Source organism: Sorex fumeus, unplaced genomic scaffold, assembly GCF_029834395.1.
Source record: "Sorex fumeus unplaced genomic scaffold, SorFum_2.1 ptg000048l, whole genome shotgun sequence".
In the NCBI taxonomy this organism is placed as follows: domain Eukaryota; kingdom Metazoa; phylum Chordata; class Mammalia; order Eulipotyphla; family Soricidae; genus Sorex; species Sorex fumeus.
In genome coordinates, this window is record NW_026606105.1 from 14,076,497 (window position 1) to 14,104,436 (window position 27,940).

A 27,940-nucleotide genomic window follows, 5' to 3' on the forward strand; every position below is an offset into this window, starting at 1 on the left:
GGGCTATTCTTCGTCTCCTCCATCATCACAGCGTGTGACTTCGTGCTTGCCATAATTAACTAACTTCATGTTAATAGCAAACTTCAGTGATGTATATCGGCCCTCAAACTCACTAAGATCTTAGAAGACAGAAAAAAAAAGAGAATAATTTTTTTTTCATTCTTACTTAATACCATCCCCAGGGGAAATCAAAAACGGAGAAAAATTTCTGCAATAAAATTAAAACATATTCCCTGAGTGAGTTAAGTCAAATAATAGTAATATTGGCTGTAACTTAACCGTCTGGGACACTGATGTCATTTCTGAGGTGACACTGTTGCTACAGTAGCATCTAGAGAATGTTAAAGGGGCGGGTAGGATGAGACTGAGGGATGATGGGGGGAGAGGAGGGCAGAGGAAAGAGACATGGGCAAGGATGTTGAGTCAAGTTTAGCTCTCTTTTAATGAAACCAATGATAAAGGGAGACCAAATGATATACAAACAGGTGTGTTGGGAAAAGTATTTAAATCAATGGCATCCCAGACTTTTGACATACCAATAGCTGTATTGAATTGAAATTAATAATCAAGGGATCCTATAACTATTTTATTATGCGGGTCCCTAATATTCCTATCACTCCAGCGATAGCACAGTGGTTAGGGCATTTGCCTTGCATATGACTAACCAGGAGTTCGATTCTTCCACCCCTCTCCGAGAGCCCGGCAAACTACCAAGAGTATCTCACCCACACGGTAAAGCCTGGCAAGCTACCTGTGACGTATTCGATATGCCAAACACAGTAACAATAAGTCTCACAATGGAGACTGGGCCTGCTCGAGCAAATCGAACAACGGGCGGACAGGACAGGACTAATATTCCTAGCAGTCAAAAGTAGTGTATGCCATATGGAACTGGAATAAGTCTCACTTAGTTCAATATAAATCTAGTAAAGGAAAGGTGTCTGGGTTAAAAACGGGGAAAACAATAGTGCCCCATATTTCTCAATCTACTGAAAACATATTCTGTGCATATAATATACACATAGGATTTGGAGTTGGCTGGGGTTTGGAGACACACCAGAAGGTGTTCAGGGGCTTTTTCTAGATTTGTACTCAGGAGTGACACCTGGCTTTAGTCAGATGACCATATACAGTGCCAGAGAAATAACCAAGGTCATCTGCTTGCATTTAGGCTGTTCTTAATAAAAAGGGTCAACTGTGAAAAACAAAACAGTTCTCACATAAGACTTCTTATGATGATCAAATAAAAACTCTCTATAAAACTTGAGAAACCTGACTTGGCCATTTGGGAGCTGGACATTAGCATGATGTTGAAGGGTGATTTTTCCTAGTCCATAGTATTTCAGTTTGGACTCAGGGTCTGTATTATATATATCTTCATCACCCTGTCAGAAGTTCTAAATGAAGGATGTGACCTAAATCTATAGGCATTAATCAAAATGTAATTAAGTACCACATGATAAATGATGACAACCTGAAGTTCCTCTTTGGACTCCCTTGATAAAGAGAAGACTAAAGCAGATGTAATAATGCAATATAGGGGCCATAGAGAAACCACAATGGTTAACGTGCTTGCTTTGCACATAGCTGACCCTATTCAGGGTCCTGTACTGCACCACCAGGAATTATCCCTGAGCACAAAGACAGGAGCCAACCTTGGGCACAGCCAGATGTGCCACAGTAACCAAAGATGACGACAACAACAACAACAACAACAAAAAGAGATACAAAATTATCAGCCAAGAGAAAGGAGAAGTTAGACAAAAGGAAATAATAAGAAAGGCACTGGGCCAGAGAGGTCCTGAAGGAGTCATCTTATGTACAGCCAACCCCAGTTCAATCTTTGTGATAACCATGGTCCCCCAGACACAGCTAAAGTGACCACTTAATTCAGAGTCAGGAATCAAATAAAAGATGTCTATAAGGTACTGAGTTGTCTATAGTACATTGGGTAGAGCATTTGCTTTACATGCAGCTGGGTTTGATCCAACAGCACCCCATATGGTCCCCTGAGGACTGCCAGGAGTGATCCCTAAGTTCAGAGCCAGAAGTGAGTATCACCAGGTATGGCCCCCAAAAACCCAAAAAAGTTGTCTATAAAACTTAAGATATTGAGTACTTCCAGGCATACCCTCCTCCCCCTCCCAACAAAAGACCCCAAGAGATGATCAGAAGTAAAAGAAATGCCAGGAAGAGTTATGGAACTACACAGAGCGCCCAACACAGAGATGACTCACACAATAGCAAGAGATACAATGATCACTCCCCCATCCCCACCCCTTATTTGGGCTGAAACTCTTGTATGGAAATCTGAAATCCTCTACCTGTTCAGAGCCATTTGCTTTGTTCTCTTGGGTCCTTTTTCTCAGTCCCACCTTCTATATAAAGAGACTCCTCAGAATATAGAAACAGGGATGTTCAGTTGTAGGGAAGGAGTACAGGTGTGTTATACTATACCTGCTTCTTCATACCTGCAAGGTTTAGACAGGGACTTACAATTGACTTGCCCAGTTCCATTTGTCTACTGTCAGTCCTGAGGGATATATGCTTGGCTACATTCCCTCTTTTTTTTTTTGATACCTGCCAAATCTCTTTCTCAATTTTTAAGAGTTTATATATTATAAAACCCAACTCCCAGAAGAGAACAGCGCAGAGTCTCCTGCCCCTGCGCCTGGCTGTCCTCACTAGGGCCCCTTGGAGGGGAGCAGGTTGAGTTTTCCTCCCTGCCCTGACCAGGGCTCCGGCAGTCGAAGACCTCCAGAACCAGCCACCACCATGCTGAGACCACTCTTCGCACACATGAGGGTACCGGCAGAGGAACAAAGGCACACGGGTCCCGGAGCTGAGATCTCCAAGCCTACTCGGATCAGGGCTGAGCATCCTCCACCCAGATCCTCCAAATTCCAGTAGGTGGGGGTCATACCCACCAACTGGCCCCCTGGCACCGTGTAATCCCATCAACGGCCAAGACTCAGAGACTATAAAACCCAACTCCGGGAAGCACGTGGCCGCGCGACATCTTATTATCTCATTCCTACTTTGGACAAACTGGCAGGCTACTGAATGTAACCTGCCCACACGGCAGAGTCTAGCAAACTCCCCGTGGCATACCCTATATGCCAAATACCAGTAACAATGATGGGTCTCATTCTCCTAACTCTGAAAGAGCCTTGAATTTGGCACTTTTTAAAAAATTTCAGGGCTAGGACAAAGGAGACGTTACTGGGGCCTGCTCGAGGCAATCGATGAATATATATTGGCATACCTAACCTATTAATCATAGATCATAATCTGAGTATAAAGAGCCAAATCAAGCCAAATCAAGATTATTTGGTTACAAGTGACAGAAATGGGACCCAAATTATCTTCAGCACATGAAGGAATTCAGTGGTTCTTGTGAGGGAAAAAAATCCAGAGCTTTGTGTATAACTGAATTCAGGGCCTTCTGAACCTGTCAAAGCTTTAGAACTCAGTTTGCTTTGTCTCACTCATCTCTGAATATATTAACATCATTTTCAAGAAAATGTTCATAAGGGGGCTCCAGCCAGTGTCGAGCATCTTTCAGACTTCTATTAATAGCTGGAAATCTCTGCAAGAACTTATCTTTTCCTATAATTGCAGGGAAGTTCACAGGATTGAATTGCATGCAGTCATAAAATCACTTCGGCTGCGTGCTCATCACCTAACTAATCTGTGTACTCAGCAAAATGAAATATGCCGACTGGTCATGTCTGGGCCACGTGCCAATTTCAGGACCTGTGGGGTGAGATCACTTCTACAGAGCCTCTGGAGTGTTGCCATGCCCGGGAGGGACCATGAGCTTGGAGTATACAAAAGCAATCCATGCCCGCTGCATATTCTTTCTCCTTTTTTCTTTTTCCTGTATATTCCTTGAAAGAAGAGAGAGTCCTTTCCTTCTGCTTTTCAGAAAGAACTCCTCCGACCTCCAGTTCCAGTTGGAAAATGAATTTCTCAGTTACTTAACAATCTCAATGGTGTGCTTCTCATCCCCTGCCTTCTTTACTCGCAGAGCTTTCAGATGAAATGGAAACCTTCTCCCAGGCATTTGCTGCCTGTTTTCAACACTCTCCTAGAAGGCGTGTTTCTGCTCAGTTCATTTTCTCTTTCTGATTACTTCAGCCCCATGCCACATCATATCACACCATTCTGCTGCCTGCTCCATGCCTCCAATTCCTTCCCTGTGCCCTTTTGGGCTTCTATGGTGAAAGAACTTGAAGTTTTCTACCAATGCTAATCTTTTTTTTTCTTTTTGGATCATATCAAGCGATGCTCAGGGATCACTCCTGGCTTTGCACTCAGGAATTACTCCTGGCAGTGCTCAGGGGACCATATGAGATCAAACCCAGGGCAGACACAAGCAAGACAAACAAACACCCTGCCCACTGTGCTATCGCTCCAGCCCCACCAATGCTGATCTTAACAGGCAGTAACAACTACTTGTTCAACTAGTGGCCAAAGAGAAATCTTTTTTGATTTTAAAACACCCAGGAAGCTGGTTGGTGGTGGGGTAGGATGGGAAATTTACTGTAATGAGGAATGGTGAGAATGATAAATTGGGGAAATATATGGATTTATTCTGCTTTCATTCCAAGGGGTTAATAATCTGCAGGTCTGGTAAGTATCCTGGGAGAATGTTGAAGAAACATGAAATTTATAGGTGAGACATTCTCTGCTCCCTAAACATGTAAGGGATCGACAGAAATGACAACAGGATGGGATGCCGTGCAGCAGACAGGTGGGTTGGCTGGAAGGAAAAGCAGGAATTCCATCCTTCTAGTGCATGTGAGGTATGCAGATTTTGAAATCACAGAGTCTGAATTCACCTCCTACTTCTCTGTTTCTAATCTTTCTGGTCCTGACCTCAATAGCTAACTGCCCCATGCCTCAGTATCTCCTCTATAAGATGGCCACATCGTCAGTATTTTCCCTGTAGAATGTGGAGTACTCAATAAGGTTATTTGTATAAAGCTCTTAGAACAGTTTCTGGTTCTATGATATAAGTAATGGCAATCTTTATCATTTTAAAATCCAGCCCGCTGTCTCCATACAGGAATATGTGCTAGCTGGTGAGATCTACGATTTCAGGACAAACTGAAAATGCATTTTTAAATGTGAAGTTCTCTTAAAATATATGTTGGAACTAATTGGAAAATATTTCAAAATGCTGAGAAGGTAATATTGGTCAGGAACACATTTAGCTGTAAATTACTGAAAACCCCAATTTATAGTTGCTTAACCAAATATCACTAGGGTTTTTTTTTTTTTGCATATAAAAATAGGCCTAATTCAATCACTTTGGAAAACCTCTAGGCAATACATATCCTATGACCCAAAAGGTCCACTGTAGGATGACATTGCTTTGTCCTTCCTCCACAAGGAGCTTAGGTTTATCTGGTTACACCCATCACAGTGCTCCTGAGGCATTTCCATTCCATTGTGTTTATCTGTAAATTCTTCTCTATGCTCTCCTCCCCAACCAGTTAATCAGTTTTCCCCCTAATCAGACTCTGTTAATTTGTAAGGTTAGATTCCTCAGAAATCTATGATTTTATATGTATGAGTGAAATATTGCCTTTCTCCTCTCCTTATGCCTTATGAACAGTTTACTTTAAAGCAATGTCCTTTTTGTATAGATATAGGAAGACTGTTAACATTATGCTTTGTAATTTAGGATTTGATTGGCTTTGAATATTATTCACTCCCGGGCATCTGCTTTCTCGACTTAAGCCTCAGTTGCCCTTAGTTCCTAACACCCCAAAAGCAGGGTCCCGACGAAGGACTGAATGGACCCAGGGCAAGCGGTGAGCTACCCTGGCATCGAAATGGGCCAGGCCAAAGTGCCACAATTCTTAACTATAAGTTAAGAGTTTGATCATAGACAAATGCTGTCATGATCCAAAAGTAATTACGAGACTAGAATCCTGCTAGGGGTGGGAAAGACTATCTGGCCTGAGCACCGTATTCTGAGATCGAGATGGCCCTAGGGGAGCAATTCTATAAGTTTAAGATATTTCTTACTGTATCCATACAAAATGATTTATATTATATATGCTTATATGCTTGTCGGACAAGGAGAGGAGAAACACACCCATGGGATTCTGCTCTAGGGTGGGTCGTCCTGCTGAGAGAGGATCTGTCCTAGGAGCAGCTTTCCCTGAGGGAAAGAATTCTACCCCTATTGATTGTGACCACACCTATGTGTAATTATTACCCCAACCCCTCATGCTTTGGGATTTAACTAGACGGTAAGAGTGGGCTGGGGATCAGAAGGAAGAAGCAGGGGATCAGAAGGAGGAGAAAGGAGATCAGGATCAGAATCCAGACTCCAGAGAAGGAGGATGAAGGGGGATGGAGAAGGAGAATGAAGTAGCATGGGGGAGGAAGAAGCGGAGGCAGAGGCAGAGAAGAGAGATTGGTGTGGATGGAATAAACTGCGACTAAGACCAACCAGCCTGGCCCTTGTTCCTTCCCTTGCCTGCCCATTGGCATGGACCTCCCCGGGGTGGGGGAAGCAGTGTGAGACTACCGAACGCGGGCGGCGGGAGAGATAGAGCCACTGCTGCTGTGCTGTGCCCCTTGTTGAGTTTACACAGTCCACCCCTAGTTGTATAGCAGACAGAAATGTGTGCATGTGCTTATCACTCAACTATGCAAGAATGTTCTTTGGTGAAGTATGGGTGAAGCTCAGTGGTGGAGCATTCTCCTTGCAGCTGTGAGGCTGTGACCCCGACCCCCAATCCTACACCACCACCAAGTACTAGTGAGCCTGTAAAGTTTGTGATCTCCAGCACACAGCCACCAAATGTGTGCAAACACCACAATCTTTAGTGTGCAATCTTTAGCAAGCATCATGACTAAAAAGTATGAGTACCTCAGCCATGCCGGGGTCTCCCCCTTTAACATCGCTGCAACAAAAAAGGGAAGGGAAATGGGGGAGGGGGAATATTCACTGATAATAACCCCCAAACGGGATAGTTCACAAATATCTATTAATTGTAGAATGAATAAATTGCAGTAAGTTTACAGATGGAGTTCTATATAGTAATGCAACAATCCGTAACTATACACAGGATGTAGAAATGGCTCACAAGCATACTGTTGGAAGAAAGATGCCAGACACAAAATAATACACATTGACCAATTCCATTTACATAAAGTTTAAAATGAGGTCAAGTTATTGTATAGAATTAGAAGCAGGATGTGGGTTACTCTTGTGAAAATAAAGACTGAGAGAGGACGCAGGAATCAAGAGGACACTAGGAAGTACTTGAGTTCTGTTTCTTGTTCTGGGTTCATCTTCTCATGGGTCCGTGTGGCCCATGAGAGTCCACTGAATTGGTGGATCAAGTGGTCTAAGAGTGGACTATATGGTCACTTTTGTGGCAAGAGGGCTTCCCATGGGTCCCTTCCCGAGTGAGAAGTACTTAGAAAATATTTGGGGATGACATAAGGGTGGTCAATCAATAGTGTCTTCCATGACAGCTAAAGAAGATACATCAACAAATCAGCCACAATCATTCTAACACAATCATTCTAAAGTGTTGTACAAATCTTCCTTATCTTATGCAAGGGTATTTTCCCTCTGTGTAGAATTATACCTGAAGGGTAGAAACGATCCATTGGAAAATAAGAGACACTTTTGAGATTAGCTTGGCTAATCTTTGAATTGTCTGTCCTGAGAGGTTTACATTATCCAACAATGCTAAGTCAAAGAAAAGAGTGAGTGCATAGATGCCCAGAATGGCAGGATCCTATCAGTACAAATTATGATACTTTGTTTTGGTCAAACAATGACATTGATGGTTACTTTTCTACAAGTATCACATTCATTGGATTTCAGACCATAATTGCCAATTTTGTGCATAAAGCCTTTTTTTTTATATATAATAGCCTGAACACCTCTTCCAAAAATTTTCATTAAACCCTTAGTGAAGTCTAATCTACCTTTTGTCTCTAAGAATTTTCCTCGTCTTCTTATTTCAGGAAAGTGGGATCATATAATATGTTCCTTAGTGTGTGGTTTATTTCCTTTAGCATAATGTTTTCTTCTATCAGAGACAAAAGATATATCTTGTACAGCTGTTGTAGGTTGTGCCTGAGCTATATTCCTTTGTTATAGTTGAAGAATACTTTATTGCATGGGTAAAACGCATTTGATTTAATCCACTCACTCATTGATGGACACTTTAGGTTGCTTCTTCCTTTGGCTATTGTCAATGATGTGGAAAGCACATAGTGTATAAGTATCTGTTTAATTCCCCTCACAATTATCATTAAATAATTAAAAATATTTTGGATACTGTAATCTTATGTTTATATCTTAAAAGATATAAAGATCTGCCAAAGTAGTTCCCATAGCTATTAATCCACTTGACTTTTATCAATGTACAAAGGTTCTGGTTTCTCCTAGAATATGTTTCTTAACTGAATTCCTGCCACTAGTTGGCGTACTCCACATCTGGATACCCTAAATTCGTATTCCACACTTCTGGAAGGAAAAAAATGCAACGGATCCAACTTAGGTGAGGTAAGGAACTTACTTATCCCTGTGTCTGTGGACAATGGGGTGGGAGTGGATCGTGTGCTATAGATGTGGTCATATGGAGACTATATGAGCTGGGCAGCTAACCCAAAAGATTTGTACAACACTTGATTTCCTTTTTCTTCTTTCCTGGAGTGAAGATAATAATATCTAATTTTATTGAAGTTCTCAGAACGTACCTAGTAGTGAATAAGTGAAGGATTAAGCATTATCAGTAAGTCTGAGAGTGGGAAAAGGATGCTTTTGTGGACAAACCCACCCATTCAGCTAAGTGTCAAGCACATCTCACTTTCCTCTTACAAAAGAAACCCTCCATTGTAGATATTTAAGTCTTGAATTTATCCAAAGCAATTTTCCAACCTATTTCTAGTTTCAGTCTACATTGCCTTTGGGGGCAACATGTTCTATTTCTTTACTACCTGCTTTGCCGAGTAGTAATTTGTTATATTTGTCCTAAAACTACCCCTTTTGTGCTTCCAAGACAGCTAGTTCCCAACATCTTCTCCACAAGAACCTGTTCCCATTTTAAGTGAAAGGGAACATAGGGACAGGCACTGGACTTTCTTCTGCATTGCATTGCGATCACGTATTTCTTTTTATAGCTTCTCTGAGAAGTTTATTCAGCCTTTGAAGCTTTCCTGAAGCATCAGAATCGCATCTCTTCCTCTTTATGGCATGCCCAGGAGGTGTTGACTAGGAGAAAGTCCCAGATGAGGTGCTGAATGGCTGCTTGGTAACTGGTCCGAGGTGAACACCATCTAGATCCTATTATTTCTGATACAGGTGATGCAAACTCAGGTCTCAATAAAGGAACATACTAGCTTACCTACCTTGGAAATTACTTCAGTCACAAGCCAAGATTCATGAATGTTGGAGTCTGTAGATTGGGAATTTAAGGAGAACACACAATATCAGCTCTCCCGATTCCTTTTATGATTAAGAACATAAATAGGAACACCTGAAAGCAGATGTTTTTTTCTCACTCTAAGACTGGAGGCCCGACTCATGCTTTTGCTGGTGCTTCATGAATGGTGTGAATCACATTACACCAGACTCTGAGAAATGCTCCTGTAAGGTGACTCCTCTGTGACAACTGTGTATCCTTCCTGTCTATACTTACCTCCCAATTATCGGTGCAAACGCAGGGGTGCGGTGGTGCAGATAATTCAAAACAGCAAACAATCCAAATGCCATTTCTGCTTGGCTTGAGAATACATTATGCAAATTTGGGGCAGCAAATTTACCTTCTTTATTACATTTTGCTTGGATTCATATTAAAAAATTGTTTGCATTCTCTATGAGTGTGTGTGTGTGTGTGTGTGTGTGTGTGTGTGTGTGTGCTGGGGGGAGGAGCATGGTGGGCAGCCTGGCCTGGCCTCCCTGGAGTCAAGGGAATCAGAAAAGCTTGGCACTCAGAGGAGCCTCAGGGATTGTACTGCAACTCTGTCTTTCTCTCTCCCCCCCACTCGTCTCTCTTTCTTCTCTCTCCCTCCCTCCCTTTCTCTTTCTCTCTCTTCCTCATTTCCTCCCCCTCACTCTCTTTCCCTAACTCCCTCATTCTCTCTTTCTCTCTTTCCCTCCTTCTCTCTCTCTCTCTCTCTCTCTTTCTCTCTCTCTCTCTCACATACTCTCTCTTTCTCTCTCTTGCTCTCCTTTTCTCTCCTTTGTTCATTTTTTTAGGGTCACTCCCAGCAGTGCCAGGTCATCAATGTAATGCTGGGGTTCAAATCCAGGTTTCCTGCCTGCAGGGCATGACATCCAGCCCATTAAGTTATGCCCTTCATTCTCATCCTCATTTACAGGTGTTTTTTTTTTTTTTCAAAGAGAAACCCTCCCGGCAGGCCTAGGGATATTCCAGGTAACTGCTCAGTAAGTTATCAAAGTCTGGGGATGCTTGGTGGTGTTGGTGTGTGTGTGTGTGTGTGTGTGTGTGTGTGTGTGTGTGTGTGTGTGTGTGTGTTGGGGGTATCAAGGATCGAACTCAGAGCCTTGAGCAGAGAAAGCATGCATTCCAGCCCTCTGGACCATCCAGCCATCCCAGGCCTCCTCCTACAGTTTGGGAGAGGAGACACCACAGGCCTAGAGACAATAAATGGTTTCCCAAAGTAATCTGGAGGTAGAGCAGAGACCAGAGATCTCCCGTGGTTCTCTCATTCCTTGCTTCCTGTGAAACAAGGAATGTTGAGAGCTCCTGCATTGTCAGGAAAAACCCAAACACATAAACTACCTGGTGAATCCTCCAAAGGGTGAAGCACCATTCTCCACTCCGAGGCTGAGGCTGATGGAGGAAGCTCTATGGGAGCAGACAGGTATTGCCTCAGGGTATTGTCTCAAGGCCACCAGCAGCTCTGGTGGGCACTAAGCCTTCTCACCACAGACTGTGGGATTTGAGTTTGCCTTCAGCCAAGAGCACCCGAGTAAGTGCACCTGAGTTCTGGGGAAGCCGGGAGCAGCAGTGCCATTCCCAAGCTGCAAGGGGCTGTCACTGGCATTCACGCTTCCGGGCGTTTGGGAGCCTGGCAGGGCCAATGCATGTCAGCTCTGTACTTTGCTTTGGGGCACCAGCAGCATAAAACACCCAGACAAGCTGCCCCGTGAGTTCCGCTGGGCTGGCCTAGAAAGAACCGTGGAAGAACAAATACACAGACCTCTGCCTTTGGTTAACCTCCTCCCAGAAGGAAAGCGGTGGAGTTCCCGGAAAGATTTGAAATCGATGGACCAGCCAACAGCAGCCTCTGGGGAGCTGAAGTGGCTGCAGGGGACAATAACGAGCTGCACTGGGTTGTCCCACTCTTTGCAATGTCTCCCAGGCTGACCTGCGCGGATGCCAAAGCCATTAACAGGGAATGGCTCTTTTTGGCTCGGAGCCGGCTGGCAGTGATTTCCAGAGCTTCCCTCTGTGGGCAGCTGTTCTCGGCACCTGGGCTCCTTGTGGAGCAATTCGTCCAGAAGTGCTGGCGCACCCAGGGGTGCTCAGAGGCCTCCCTGGTCCTGACTTTACCTGGGGGGTTGAACCCATATGCTCTATCCAGGGACACAGACGAGGCTTGTTCTGCACTTCCCAGGTTAGCGAGTCACATCTCTCCACACCTTTCTACTGTCCAGCACCCTCTTATTTTCTGCCAAGAATGAAGACAAATATTTACCTTTGAATGCGATGTAATGTCTGAAGCTGCTCAATGGGTGAAAGGCCTTCCTTTCAATCAGAGATGAGTTTTATTAATGTTTTATTAATTCTTCCTGGGCAAAGCCTTTTTCTCAGCTCATAACAACATCTGCTAAGAACTGCTTGGGTTATCAATAATTGCAATGATACAATGCAGTGGGTCACTGGCAATAATACAGAAGAACAATATGACTCCAGTTTATGAAATGTTAACACCGATGGGATAGTTTGCATAGCATTTCTCATTTAGTTTTTACAATGGCCATGCACAGTAGATAAGAGCATTTTATTATCTCCAGGGCTTTTTGAGAGGTAAACTGGCTTGCCCAAGGACACAGTGGAGTAGGAATTTGAACCCTGCTGCAGAAATTTGAACCCCTTGGCATAGAAGAAGTCAAAGCTGAGTTACAGCACAGTGGAAAAAAAATGTTCAGGCCTTTAGAACTACAGGAGGAAAGGCTTGATTGGGGGGGAGGGGAAGGGGCGTGGAGCATGGAGGAGGGGACACACTTCAGCTGTGTTCCAGTTGCCTACTCCAGAGAAGACTTACCATAGGAAGTGAGAAGCCCTCATTCAGGTCCTTTGTATGCAGATGAGCTCAGCACAGTTCAGTTAAAAAGTCTGTCAAGCAGTGATTGGTGGAATTTCAATCTGGTTTTTGCCCTGGTGATTTCCTCTCCTTGGAAGTTGATGTCTCTGGACATGCAGGTAGCATGTTGGGGTGTCTGAATCCTGATACCCAACTCAGAAGGCTCCATTTGTTTCTGCTTTTGCTTGTGTGTTTTTTTGGATCATATCCAGAGGTGCTCAGGGCTTACTCCTGGTTCTGTACTCAAGGATCATTCATGGCAGACTTGGGGAACCAGATGGGGTTCCAGGATTGAAACTGGGTTGGTCACATGCAAGGCAAGCACCCCACCCCAGCCCTAATTTCAGTATACATATATATATATATATGTAGAGCAGAGCCTGACAAGCTCCCTGTGGCATATTCATTATGCCAAAAACATTAACAATAACAGGTCTCATTCCCCTGACTCTGAAAGAGCCTCCAATATGGCAGTGTTGGGAAAGACAAGTAAAAAGAGGCTGCTAAAATCTCAGGGCCAGGACGAATGGAGACTTTACTGGTGCCCACTCAAATAAATTGATGAGCAATGAATGACAGTGATACAGTGATGTATGGGATCAGCTACATGCATATATATATATATATATATATATATATATATATATACTTAAGGCAGACACCCTCCCCACTGTACTATCAAGCACAGTGGGTAGGGCATTTGCCTTACACGCAGCCAACATGGCCAACTCGAGTTCGATTCCTCCGGCCCTCTCAGAGAGCCTGGCAAGCTACCGAGAGTATCTTGCCCGCACGGCAAAGCCTGGCAAGCTACCCGTGACGTATTCGCTATGCCAAACACAGTAACAAGTCTCACAATGTTACTGGGCCCGCTCGAGCAAATCGATAAACAACGGGAGGACTGTGACCGTGATATACTTAGGCATATATATATATATAAAGGTAAGGTAAAGGCCCTCCCGTTGATCGTCGATTTGCTCGAGCGGGCCCAGTAACGTCTCCATTGGAGACTTTGTTGTTACTGTGTCTGGCATATCGAATACTCTCGGTAGCTTGCCGGGCTATAAATATATATTTATATATACATAATATATAAATATATATTTATATATATATATCTGGGTAGGGTGGGTTTCCTGTGCACAATTCAATCCCTGGGTGGTTGATGGAAGCAGACAGGGCAGGGTAGGGTGGGGCTCCTGATTAGAATCCCTTTGTCGCCTGTGATGGTGGGAGCAAGCAGAGAAGCTCTGTCCCTGGGTCCGCCGAGCCTGGAGTCCAAGGTCTCAGAGAGTTCCGCTTATCTTGTTCTGTGGGTCTTCAGTTGTGCGTGGGTCTCGGCCGGAGCTGCCACGCGGGTCCGGAAAGCATCCTGGAGTGTGGCGATGGCTGGGTAGTGGAAGTAGTGTCGAGAGTGGAAGTCTGCCAGTGGGGTATTTATCTGGGTAGGGTGGGTCTCCTGTGCACAATTCGATCCTCAGGTGACAAAGGGATTCTAATCAGGAGCCCCACCCTACCCTGCCCTGTCTGCTTCCATCAACCACCCAGGGATCGAATTGTGCACAGGAGACCCACCCTACCCAGATAAATACCCCACTGGCAGACTTCCACTCTCGACACTACTTCCACTACCCAGCCGTTGCCACACTTCAGGACGCTTTCCAGACACATCATAAGACACTAAATACCCATCTTCTGGAATTGTCGTACCATATTTGATAGGGTTCAAATATGGTAACACCTACAAGGGTGATTAGAGGTCACCCCAAAAGCCTCTATCCCTCTCGGAAAGACTGGCAAGCTACCGAGAGTATTCCGCCTGCACGGAAGAGCCTGGCAAGCTATCAGCTGTGTATTCGATATGCCAAAACCAGTAACTACAACTGGTCTCATTCACCTGACCCTGAAGGCTTCACCGACATGGCAGGACTGAAAAGGATGAGAAAGGAGAGACTGACAAAATCTCAAGGCTGACCTAGGCTGCCACAACGAAGGAAGACAAAAATGATCATCTGTACTTTCAATGCACGTACGCTAGCATCAGATGCATCCATCGAGGACCTGATGGTACAAGCGCGAATGATCAAGTACGACATCATTGGTCTGACCAAAACAAGGAGGCACGAATCTCACCATGCCGTTTTCGACACTGGAGAAGAATTGTTCCTCGGAACATGCAATAAAAGAGGTGTTGGAGGCGTCGGTGTCCTTGTCAACACAAACTTGGCCAAGAGCATTGATTCATTCGAATGCCTAACAACCCGAATCGGACGTTTACATTTGAATAGATGTGGCTTACTGCCTGCAGTTTCTATCTTCGTTGTCTACGCACCAACATCTCATTATGATGAAAGAGAAATCGAGAAGTTCTACATGGAGCTAGAGAAGTTCTATAAAGAAGACCACACCTTCTACAAGATCATTGTGGGTGATTTTAATGGCAAGATAGGACCGAGAAGATCAGCTGAAGAACTTCACATCGGGACCCATGGCCTAGAATGGAACGAACAGGGTGAGAGACTGTCTGAGTTCATCATGTCGACCAAGACCATTCATGGTAACTCACAGTTCCAGAAGGCAGAATCTAAACGATGGACATGGGAGTCTCCCGGTGGACGATTCCACAACGAAATAGACCACATCATATTCAATCGACGGTTTTGCCTGACTGATGTCGCTGTTGTCCCAAAATTTCGAACGGGATCGGACCACCGTCTCCTTCGTGCAAAATTCTACTTCACAGAGCGGGGAGAAAGGGCTGCAAAGTTCAAAAAGAGAACTCCCAGAATGACCACCAACTGGGAACTCTTTGATACTATTGCGGCAACATGGGAAGATGCCATTGTTGACAACATTGACGAGGAATACGATCGACTGGTTCAGCACCTCCATGAATGTGCGAGGAACGCCAAGAGAGAGATAGCCACAAAAAATCGCCTATATTCGAAAACTCTTGAGCTAATTCACCAGCGTGGTTTGGCGCATGCCTCAGGCAACCGCAAGCTAACGTCCGAGCTCACAAAGCAGTGCAGAGATGCGATCAAGGAAGACCTCAAAGAGAGAAGAGCAGAAGTACTGGTAGATGCGGCAGAAGCCGGGAAAAGTATTTGTAACGCCCGCCTGTCCTTCGCCAACTATAAGACCAAGATGACTGCCCTCCGACGTCCTGATGGATCAATCACATCCTCCAGAATGGCAATGGAGAAGATTATCCATGACTTCTACTCAAATCTCTTCGATAGCCATGTCCACTTGCCGACATACCAAATTCCACAGGATGGATATGTCGTTCCCAATGTTCTCCCTTCCGAAATCCGACATGCCATTTCGTCGGTAAAGAAACAAACAGCAACCGGTCCAGACAAGGTCAGACCTGAACACCTGAAGAACCTGCCGTCAGTACTCATCAATACACTGGCTCGGCTCTTTACACGCTACCTGTCTGAATGCAAGGTTCCGTCCCAATGGAAAACCAGCAGGACCGTACTACTGTTCAAGAAGGGAGACATCCATGACATTGGCAACTATCGCCCGATCTGCCTATTGTCTGTCATCTACAAGTTGTTCACTCGAGTCATCCTAAATAGGATTGGCAGAACACTAGATGAAGGACAACCATGCGAGCAAGCCGGGTTCTGCAAAGGATTCAGCACCATCTACCATATCCACACGATAACCAAGCTCATTGAGGTTTCTCGGGAGTTCAAGATGCCGTTCTGTTTAACGTTCATTGATTTAAAGAAGGCCTTTGATTCTGTTGAGACAGAAGCGGTCATTGAAGCCCTAGCCAATCAGGGCATTCAAGCCCAATACATCAGGATCCTCCGTGAGCTGTATTGCGGATTCACTACCAGGATCTCACCATTCTACAAAGAAGTGATCGTTGATGTCAAGAGAGGGGTGCGGCAGGGTGATACCATTTCACTGAAACTCTTCAGTGTCACTCTCGAGAACATCATGCGACGACTGGAATGGGAAGGAATGGGAGTGAAGATAGATGGTCGGCAATTACACCACCTCCGCTTTGCTGATGACATTGTTTTAATAACACCAAACATCAGCCAAGCGGCACAAATGCTGGCCGACTTTGACTGTGAGTGTGGAAAGGTAGGACTACAGCTGAATCTTACGAAGACAATGTTTATGAGAAACAGCCTTGTTCCTGATGCCCCATGCGTTCTCAATGGAACGACCATCTCCGAATGCAACAGCTATGTGTACCTAGGTCGAGAGGTCAACATGACAAATGACCTGGCACCCGAGCTGTGCAGGAGGAAGAGAGTGGCTTGGAACGCCTTCAAGAACGTCGAAGAAATAGCTAAGAGGACGAAGAACCTCCGGCTCCAGGCACATCTCTTTGGATTCACTGTTCTTCCTGCATTAACATATGCCTCAGAAACCTGGGCCCTACGCAAACAAGATGAGAACGCTATTCAGGTCTCCCAAAGAAGAATAGAAAGAGCTATGCTTGGAATATCATGTTTCACTCAAATGAGAGAACGAATCCGGAGTTCTGACATCCGTCCGACGATCAAGAATCAGGGACGCTGTCTCATATGCCAAGGTGTCGAAAATCAGATGGGCTGGTCACGTAATGAGATTTAAAGACGACCACTGGACTAGAGCTGTTACCGACTGGATTCCACGGGATGTCAAAAGACCGCGTGGCCGCCCACCTTCCAGATGGTCAGACTTCTTCATGAAGATCATGAACAATCGGTTTGAGGCCCTTCATGTTCCCGGAGCGAACAGATGCCATTGGGCTACACTAGCACGCGACAGGGACAAATGGAAACGTTACTGGCACCTGCTCGAGCAAATCGACGACTAACGGGAAGTTAAGTGATTTAAGTGAAGTCATGAAATCTGCTTATAAATAGATGAACATGGAGAGTATCATGCTGTGTGAAATGAGTCAGATGGTCAGGAACCAAAAGGAGAGAGAGAACAAAAGGGAATGCCCTGCCACAGATGCGGGATGTGATGGGGAATGGGAGGGGTGGGAGGGTTACTGGGATCAGTGGTGGTGGAGAATGGGTACTGGTGGAGGGATGGGTACTCGATCATTGTATAACTGACCCCAAGTGCAAACACTTGTAAGGTCAACAACTGTACCTTATGGTGTTTCACTAATTAAAAAAAAAAAGAGTCAGAGGTAGAGGAAAAGACCTAAACTGATGGTGCTCCAATGGAGTACTATGTAGCTGTTAGAAAAGACGAAGTCATGAAATTTACATACAAGTGGTACTACATGGAAAGTATCATGCTAAGCGAAATGAGTCAGAAAGAGAGGGATAGACATAGAAAGATTGCATTCATCTGGGGGATATAAAGTAACAAAATAAGAGACTAACACCCAAGAATGGCTGAGATTAGTACCAGGAATTTTGCTCCCTGGCTTGGAGGCCAGCCACACATGCTAGGGGAAAAGGGAGCTCAGATAGAGAAGGGAGCACCAAATAAAGGGTGTTGGGAGGATCCTCCCAGGATGGGAGAAGCATGCTGAAAGTAGACTATAGACCAAACATGATTGTCACCCATTGCCTCTTTTGCAAACCACAACACCTAATAAGAGAGAGAGTACAAAAGGGAATGCCCTGCCACAGAGGCAGGGTGGGATGGGGGGATGGGGGGTGAGAGGGATACTGGGATCCGTGGTGGTGGGAAATGGGCACTGGTGGAGGGATGGGTATTTGATCATTGCATAATTGACACCCAAGCACAAAACTTTGTAAGTCTACAACTCTACCTCATGATGTCTCACTAATGAAAATTAAAAAAAAGAAATGATTGTGCTCATTTGTGAGATAAAACAAACAAGCAAACAAACAAAAACTGTACTATGAGACTAATACCCAAAGACAGTAGAAATGAGGGCCAGAAGGACGGGTCCATGGTGGTGGTCGGGGGAGTTGCAGTTAGGACAGAGAAGAGACCACCATGACAACAGTAGTTGGAAATGATCACTCCGGACAAGAACTGAGTGATGAAAGAAGGTAAAGGGAAGTACACGATAACTTTAAGTACCTGTATCGCAAATCATAATGCAGAAAAGAAGAGAGAAAAGCAAAGTGCCCGCTGTACAGGTGGGTTGGTGGGGGTTGTTGTGGGAGGGAAACTGTGGAAACTGGTGGTGGGAAATGTACATCGGTTGAAGAGACAGGTATTGGAGCATGGTATGACTGAAACCCAGTCATGAACAACTTTGTAACTGTATCTCATGATGATTCAATAATAAATGAATAAATAAACACTGATTTAGACCGACATTCAGCAAACTTTTTGGGTAACAGACAAGATAATTAATATTTTCAATTTGGGACACCATTCTGCCTCTGTCAAGGTTACGCGACTCTGCACCAGCAGTGAGGACAGTCACAAAGATCAGGTAAGTGAAAGAATGTCTTTCTGTTTTCTGTTTTGTCCTCTCAGTTTTATTGAGATATAATAGAACTGACATCTAACATTGTGTAACTGTGAGGTGCACAAGTGAAAATTTGACAATGAGTATATTACAAAATGATTACCACATAATTACTTTTTCTCTGTGTGAGAATACTGAAACTTGTCTTGGCAACTTTCAAGTAGACAGTATAATATGGTTAACTATAGTCCCCTGACAGCTCAGAGTTACTCATCTTACAATTGGAAGTGTCTTTCCAACCATCTTCACATGTTTCTTCCATCCCTCTGCCTCTGGAAGACACACATTTACTTTAACTTTAAAAAACGAAGTAAAATGTCATTTATACTAATCAGGGTTCACTTGGTTAATGGCAGTAATAGATACCAGTGAAAGTATACCTATAGCATAAATTCCTATAGATAAAATTTCTCTGGGAGAAAGAGTTCTTGAGAGCCACTTCCAGTGGTGCTTGGTTACTCCTATGGTCCTGGGCCTTGAACCTGGGCTCCGATGTGCAAAGCACACAACTCCCTGACCCACCCTGCATTTCATTTTTGTATTTATTCTTAATGGAACAAAAAGTTTTCATTAAAAGAAATTTAAAGAAATGTGAGGGATAGATAAATACTGAGAGATACATGTTCAAGAGAGAACATGGGCTTCTTCAGAGGGGAGTGGGGAGCAGAGAATGGTTTGGGGAAAATGGTTATATATATATATACACATATATATATATTTTCCAATTGTCCTGGTCTGGAATTCTCTACACACTGCAGCACTGTAGCACCGTCCTTCTGTTTTTCATCGCTTTGCTTGAGCAGGCACCAGTAACGTCTCCATTGTGAGACTTGTTGTTACTGTTTTCAACATATTGAATATGCCACAAGGAGCTTGCCAGGCTCTGCCATGTGGGCAGGATACTCTTGGTAGCTTGCCGGTCTCTCCGAGAGGGATGGAGGAATCGAACCCCGGCCGGCTGCATGCAAGGCAAATGCCTTACCCACCACTGTGCTATCTAAATATTGTGACAGGGAAAACCTCTGTGTGTGTGTGTGTGTGTGTGTGTGTGTTGCGGTGAGGCGGTGGCACACCCTGTAATGCTCAGGGCTTACTCTTGTTATTTCTATTACTATTTTGTTATTTGTCCTTTCATTTTCTCTTGTTTTGGCAGGGGTGGGGGTTGGAGGAGGGGCTATACCCAGTGGTGCTTATGATTCACCCCGGGCTCTGCTCTCAGGGATCATCTCTCTTCTATTAGTTCAGCTGCATGAGGATGCATCTCATCTGGGCGCGGGTGTGCTGATCTTGACTGTACTTACTTATGTGACTGGGTCCACTCACTGATCTAAGGGGCTTCCCTCAGGGGCTGGAGGTTGGCAAAGTCATTAGCTGAGGTGGTGATGCTGAATATTTCTTAGGGGAAATAGTCTCGGCTTGTTCTCATGGTAGGCAGAGAAGAATCTAAGAGTACAATAAAAATAATATTGCTTTTTTTGGTTGTTTGAATTTGGGGTGAGCACACCCATTGGTGCTCAGAGCTCCCTCATGATTCTGTGCTCAGGAATCAGTCCTAGCGGGGTTCAGGGACCATATGCAGTGCAGGGAATTGATCGAACCAGGGTCGAATACGTGTAAGGCAAGCACCTTGTCCACTGATCTCTTCAGCCCCCCTCGCCATGTATAATTTCTGAGGGCTCTGCTCAGAAACAGTGCCAAGTTGCCTCGACTGTATTTTATTGGTAATGTAATTCATAAGGTCAGTCTAAATCCAAGAGGTAGAAAACATCTTCCTGATGGAGAGATTTGGAAAGGCACCTTGCGAACCTCATGTACTGTCACGAAATTGGATCATTGCTGCTGTTTTCACAATTCACCATGATGGGATGTTTTAGGGTTTTAATATTTGACTTTTAAATGTTCTGAGAAAAACTGCAATCATCATAAAGCTGTTAGACTCCAGAGCAAAACTTTGGTTTCTCTTTCCCCACTGGCAGGGCTGGGAAAGAATTATGCCAACTTCAAATCTCCTGGCATCTATCAAATACTATGAAGAGAGGCCTCAAGAGGTACGACTATTTTAGTTACATCTGACCATCTGTGAAGCTACAGCTCTTTTGGGACCATTATACATATTCTCATTCTCTCTCTCTCTCTCTCTCTCTCTCTCTCTCTCTCTCTCTCTCTCAGCTGTAATGTACATACGATAAAATTCATCCTTTCTAGAATATAGAGTGTAGTGCTAGTGTATGAGTTTTGACACATGCATAGTTCATTCAATCACCAGTACAATCAAGCTATAAACTTTCTCATCATTTAAAAAAAAATCTCCCTGAATACCTTCAGAGTCACACTGGCATTCTCCCCTTATCTCCTGGCAACCGCAAATCCTCCTGCCTCTAAAGTTTTACCTTTCCAGATAGTCATATAAATAGACTCGTTCATTATGTAATCTTATGATTTGGGACTTCTTTCTTTTAGCGTAATTAATTCTGGTAATATTTGTCCATGCTGTAGCATGTATCAGAAATTTATTATTTATTTTGCTGATGAATGTTCTTTCCTGTGGTCTTCTAAAGCACTCTTTGGGAGAGTAACTCAGAGCAAAATCAGAGGTAGATTATAATCAAACTAACATGTTCTTTGCTGCTCCAAAGAGTATGGAGTTAACTTAAGAACTAAAAATCTGAGGAAAACAAGACAGAAGCCCATGTAGAAAAAAAAAGTTTTCACTCCTTTCCCTTTTTCATTTCATTTTTCATTTCATCATCCTGTTATTCGTCGATTGCCTCGAGCAGGCCCCAGTAACATCTCTTTCATCCTAGCCCCGAGATTATATTCAAGGCTCTTTAGGAGAATGAGACCCATCATTGTTACTGGTATTTGGCATATTTGGTACGCCACGGGGAGTTTGCCAGACTCTGCCCTGTGGGCAGGCTACATTCGATAGCCTGCAAGTTTGTCCAAAGTAGGAATGAGATAATAAGATGTCATAAAAAGATGTCTTGATAAGATGTCGTGCAGCCGCGCGGTTCCGGGAGCTGAATTTTATTTATTATTTATTATTTTATTGGCCGTTGATGGGATTACACGGCGCCAGGGGGCCAGGTGGTGGGTGTGACCCCCGCCTACTGGAATTTGGAGGATCTGGGTGGAGGATGCTCGACTCCAATCCGAGTAGGCTGGGAGATCTCGGCCCCGGAACCCGTGTGGATTTGTCCCTCTGCCAGTACCTTCATGTGTACGGAGAGTGGTCTCAGCATGGTGGTGGCTGGTCCTGGAGGTCTTCGGCTGTCGGAGCCCTGGTCGGGGTGGGGAGGAAAGCTCAACCCGCTCCCCTCCTTTCCCTTACTATTTATTTTTCCCCTCCAAATAGATTCTATCATTTGAAGTATTTAACAGTGCCTTTAAGGCTAGAAGTCATTATAAATATCACCCAATCTAATGCCATCATTGCATTTATTTATTTATTTATTTATTTTTGTCAGCACTAAGTCACGTTTACTTTCCAGCAGTGATGTTTGTGTGTGGGGTGAGTGAAAGGAGGAAGACAGAGGCAGAGAGAACAAGGAAGGAGAAGACAGGGAGGGGAGTAAGGAGAGTTGAACAGCTGTTCTCAAGTTTCAATGAGCCCGTTCTTATTTTTAAATTAATGGAATTAATGTTTACTTTTTGCAGATTACCACAGGTAAATAATACTTTTTAAAGATCAAATAATGCCAAAAGACAGAGCTAAAAAGCATGCTCTCCACCATTTTCAGGCTCCAGGTATATCATCTTCTCCAATTTCTGCTCTTTTATTTCTTCTGGCGCTTCTGTATGAAAAAAACGTTACTCATACTGATGATGTTTAAGTTACCTTTCTGATGTTCTCTATTGACTTGTTCTGTTAGATAAATATTCACATACCTTGCATCCTTTTCCCTCCCTCCAAACTCACATGAAGTTATATCATTGTCAAAGGCAAGATTGACATTTTTATTATAGTACATTATCAGGACCAAGCAAACATTGTCCAAGTAGTGCCATGAAGACTATCTGAATATAGGAAGCATTATGATGAGATGGTCGGCTCCTTTGGCCATTTTCCCCTGGTATCAATAGTTGCCTGGTGCTTTTCATTTCCTTATTCCTTTCTTTCTCTCAAGTAATTTTCCATGATGACATGCTCAGGTAATTCATCCGTTTCTTCCTTGCCCTGGAACCACCCTTCTTCTTGCTTCAGTCTAGCCTGGTAGTTCACTGGACTGGAAACTGGGGTTCTAAGACTTTGTTTCCCTTGGCTTAGGCCCCAAATTTACTGATTTCCATCTCGTCCTGTCTTAGTTTTAGCCCCTTCTGTGTTGTTCGTTTTCTGGCCTCTTCCCAAGAATGAGTACCAGGAGGTAAAACTCTAGGACTTTTGATTCCCCATGGTGTTTTTGTTATACCTCAAAGGTGATAGTTTGGATAAAGGTAAAATATGAGTCCCCTCCAAAATTTTTAAAAATTTATTTCTATTAAAAACACTGTGGTTTACAAAGTTGTTCATTATACAGTTATTTCAGGCATTTAGTGTTCCAACACCATTAGTTTGACCTTCCTTCCACCAATGTCCCTCCTAACCCCAGCCTGCCTCCTTAGGAACATAACAAATTTACTTTATATTACTTGTTCCAACAAAAATTGAAGAAATAGTAAATAGGATGGTCAGAAAACAAATAAGAGTCAATTTGTGATTGCTATCTAATTTCAACCTATTTAAAAAAGGAAAATAAAACCCTTTAATACAATATAATTAAATGCTTCTTTTCATTTATATAAGTAAGTTTTGAACTCTGGAATGTAAGATATACTGCATTAAATTTTATTTTATATTTTTGGATCTCATTTGGTAAGAATGATGCCATACCTGACATTAATAAAACTTTTAAAGAAATTCTGTGTTAATATATTTTGAAATTTACATGAAATAGGTAAGGCCTACTTAAGTAAATTTCTGCTCACATTTTATATAAATACTGTAAACAAGGCTTGCAAACTTGTTCATGATGATTTTTTATAGACATTCAATATTCCAGTACCAGTTCCACCACCATTGTTCCCTTTTCTCCACAGTTGTCTCCAATTTTCTCAACCGCCCCTCAAGCCTACCTCCATAACAAGCCCACAATAATTTATTTTATATTATTATTAATAATTTGCTCGAGCGGGCCCAGTAACGTCTCCATTGGAGACTTTGTTGTTACTGTGTCTGGCATATCGAATACTCTCGGTAGCTTGCCGGGCTCTCCGAGAGGGGCGGAGGAATCGAACTCAGGTCGGCCATGTTGGCCGCTTGTAAGGCGAACGCCCTACCCACTGTGCTATTGCTAACAGGATGATCAAAAAATATTTTCTTAGAAGAAAATTAGTGTAAATAGTTGTATCTCACCATGGTGACTTGTATGAGGGATTACTAAAATGTTGTTATGGATTAAGACTTCTGTGTTACTGTTTGGTTAGTGGAGATCCTTTGCCTTCTGTGTAACATCCCATCTAATCTGGTGTGCTACTACTGGATTATCAGTGTTATTGAGTTTAGAGAAAATTGACATTTTACCATGATCTTCTTTGGGTGTGAGTCGTCCTCACTCTTCTATCAACGTGTTAGAGCTCTTTCAATGGGGAGACTCCTCTCTTGTCATCTTCTTGTGTTATTTCTTTAATAATTCCCCTCCATGATGTTATTGGTTCTCTTTTTTTTCTGGTGAAGCTATTAATTAGGTCTCTTGGTTTGAGTCTCTAATCTTATCATTGATTTTCCTGCCACCTATGCTCCCAGTCTTCTTTATATATTCTCCTGGAGAACACCTAAACTCTTTTCCTACTACTTTATTAAGAAAAACATTTTTAACTCTTGATGCAATTTTATTTTATGAGTTCCTTTTACAGGAGAGAGAGAACAAAAGGGAGTGCCCTGACACAGAGACAGAGTGGGATGGGGGAGTGGGGGGTGGGAGGGATACTGGGATTAGTGGTGGTGGAGAATAGGCACTAGTGGAGGGATGGGTACTCGATCATTGTATAACTGAAACCCAAGCACAAAATTTGTAAGTCTACAACTGTACCTTATGGTGTTTCACTAATAAAAATTTTTAAAAAATAGAGTTCCTTTTACAAATGCACAGTACTGTTAATGATAGGGTGCCATGCATACCGTGTTCTACCTCACACCTTTCACCAGAGTGAATGTTTCCCTCCTCCATTGTCTCACCACCCCTTACATCTTCATGCCTTATAAAGGTGAGTTTTGTAGACCAGATGTCAATACCTGTTGCCTTTTAACATTTGTTAAGATATCCTTTTTTTCCTAATTCTTTTTATAGTCCTTTTTTCCACGAAAATATTATTTTTAAGGCATATCCTTTTTCATGGATGTATTATTTTATAAATATTATATTTATATTTGAGAAATTTTTTTGCTAGCAATATTTCTGTTTCCTCTTAGTTCTTTTTTTCCCTCTCTGCTACCTACCACACACTTTCTCTGTGTGTGCATGTATGTGTGTGTTTTAATGTCCTTCATATTGGAGGATTTCCTCAAATGTCATGAGATCCTTGGTTGCCAGTTAATATTTTTAAAGGACTATTAAAGAGCTGATTGGAAATTTTACCTACGAAGCTGAGCTTACTGACTTCATTGCAAATTAGTGGAATAAGCTGCACAAATTTCACTGGTATTTGAATCTCTAGGTATTTTCTCAAGAATATTCAGTTGCTTCAGAGAATTCTACAATTGACTACTTTGAAGAGGGGTGGTGGATAAAGGAGACACAATGAGGCTTCTGTTCCATGTCCTGGTAGCAATAAGTTAGGAGGATGGTCTCACTGTTCATTTTGTCCATGGTCTTTTTATTTTTTTTTTATTGAATCACAGTGAGATAGAGTATTACAAAGCTGTTCATGATTGGATTTCAGTCATATAATTTTCCAACACCCGAGGCAAGGGCCTGGCCCCCTGTGTTATCTCTCTGGCCCCTCTATCTCTTTTTTAAAGAGTACTCAGACCTCTGTCAATATGAATTCAGCCGTTTAACAAATACTTGTGCCTGCTTACCAATTTTTGTGGTTGCATTTGGGATAAAGACATTCCAAAACTCTCCCTCTGCTGACAATGTCATTGAAGTTGTATTGGTAGATGAGGGATTGGTACGTACATGCGTGAGTGGACTCTATGAGAAAGGGTACAGGGATGAAGGATCGTTGGAATTCTGGATCCTGTTCCAGGATTATTAATGAATTTGCCTTTCCTCCAGAGAAGCACATAGAATGGACAGGGAAAGGGGTGGGAACACATAGCTGCATTACACCTTCCAGAATTAAGTTTTACCCAACTGTCCTCAGCTGCTCAAGGTGCTGTATTACCTCCTTGACAGGAAACATTTCCTGCTTATCACAGTAGCTTAACTGTTAGACATCAGACCAAAGGGGAAAATTTGGCACAAATGCAAATCCACGTCTCTGGATTGTCGTCCCTAAGGGTAATAGAAAAAGAGAAAGCCGATGAGGAAGTTCTTTCTCCTCATGTTTGAGAAATAGGAAGTCTTTGAAATTTTCCATTAAATGGCCAATTCTCCTCCACAGAGAGTCCTTTTCCATCTAGAAATATCCAGATAAAGTGCCAAAGAAATAAAGGGAAGGTCATAGGGGACCCAGTTAAGCAACTGAGTACACAAAATTGTGAAAATTTCATTAGAGAGAAACTGCTTCTCTTTCCTTTATTGACATTTTATAGTCACATTTGTACCTCCCAATTGTAGTTTGTCTCTGAGGATAGGCTGGGAAATAATCTCGTGGGCAAGAGGTTATGGTGAGGATAAAGAAGATTCCTGTTTAGTGGGGTGGATTAGTGACTGACGAATTTACTGTGAATTTCTCTCTCTCACCATGTGTGTGAGCTCATCCTATTTTCCAAGGGCTACTCTCCTCAAATATCTAAATGGATCTTTAATGTTCTGAAAATTCTTTAAGGAAACAAACAATAAGGCCGGTCTCATTTAAAGGTAAGTTTTGGCCCCGAATCGACTTCACTGCATTTCATCACCCTCATAAAAGGTAAATGAGAAATAAGCCTCTCTTTTTTGATGTTAGATGCAAAATCTCAAGCACGCACTCTACCAGATGGATTTATAGACAGAATACCTGCCTCCTCCACAGTGCATTGCTGAGCAGCATTTTTTAGTTCACCTATACCTGTGAGTCTCCATACTCACTCAGTCTTTTACCTATTTAAGAGACACCCACCCATTTCATCAATAAGGTTTTCTGTTGTTGGTTGACAAGGGAACAATACACTGACAGACGAAGCCCACAATAGCATCTATCAATCATGCACTTTGGGAAATCAGAAATGACAATGAAACCCACTGCATTAAATAACCCATGGTGCTGGGAATTAATCAGAAATCTGGTGATGTTGAAAACAAATGAGTTTTTAATAAATTCGGTTGGAGGATTTCTTACAAGCTGTGGATTGTGAGTCTGTGAGGAAGCGACTTCTGACTCATTGAGAAACCCACAGGGGGGGTGACTGTTGGTAACATAGATGGGAAAATTATGCTCATTCCCTTGGAGAGAATTCAGGGGGAGGTCGGCTGCCTGGATGCAGACCTCTCTTCTCCATCATTTCACTTCTCAGGCCCAAGTTTTGCCTAAAATCCTCCCTCACCTAACTCTGTTGCCTTGGCTAGCCCACGAAGAAAAATGTGAGAACTGAACTGAGGTTCTTGCTCTCTCCATCTGCCCTTCATCTGAGATTTAAATCACCTGAAGTTTTCAAGGAAATTATTGAAAACAGGAAGACACTCAATTTCATAATAATTAATCCATTCAGTTTGTGTTCAGAACATTCAATTAAGGGTTGCCTCAGTAGGCACTAAGACCTGGTATGCCAAACTCTAACAATCAATTAGGCTTAACACAGCACACTAATTAGTTATAGAGTCCCTACTATGTGTGAGATGAGTTGCAAAGGATTAGGTGCACAAAATAGCCATAACTCCTGCAAGGATCATAGAATTTTATGGAGAGTTGAATCTGAATACAATATAGCAAATTGTCTTAGGTGCTCAGGTAAGATTACAGTTTGTTGTAGAATGGCAGAGGAAGAGTAGGAAATTCAAGCTTTTGTGTTTGGGTTGATCCCACAGTCCCTAATAATTGCATTTGGAATGGAAGTTAAGAACTTAATCTCATTAC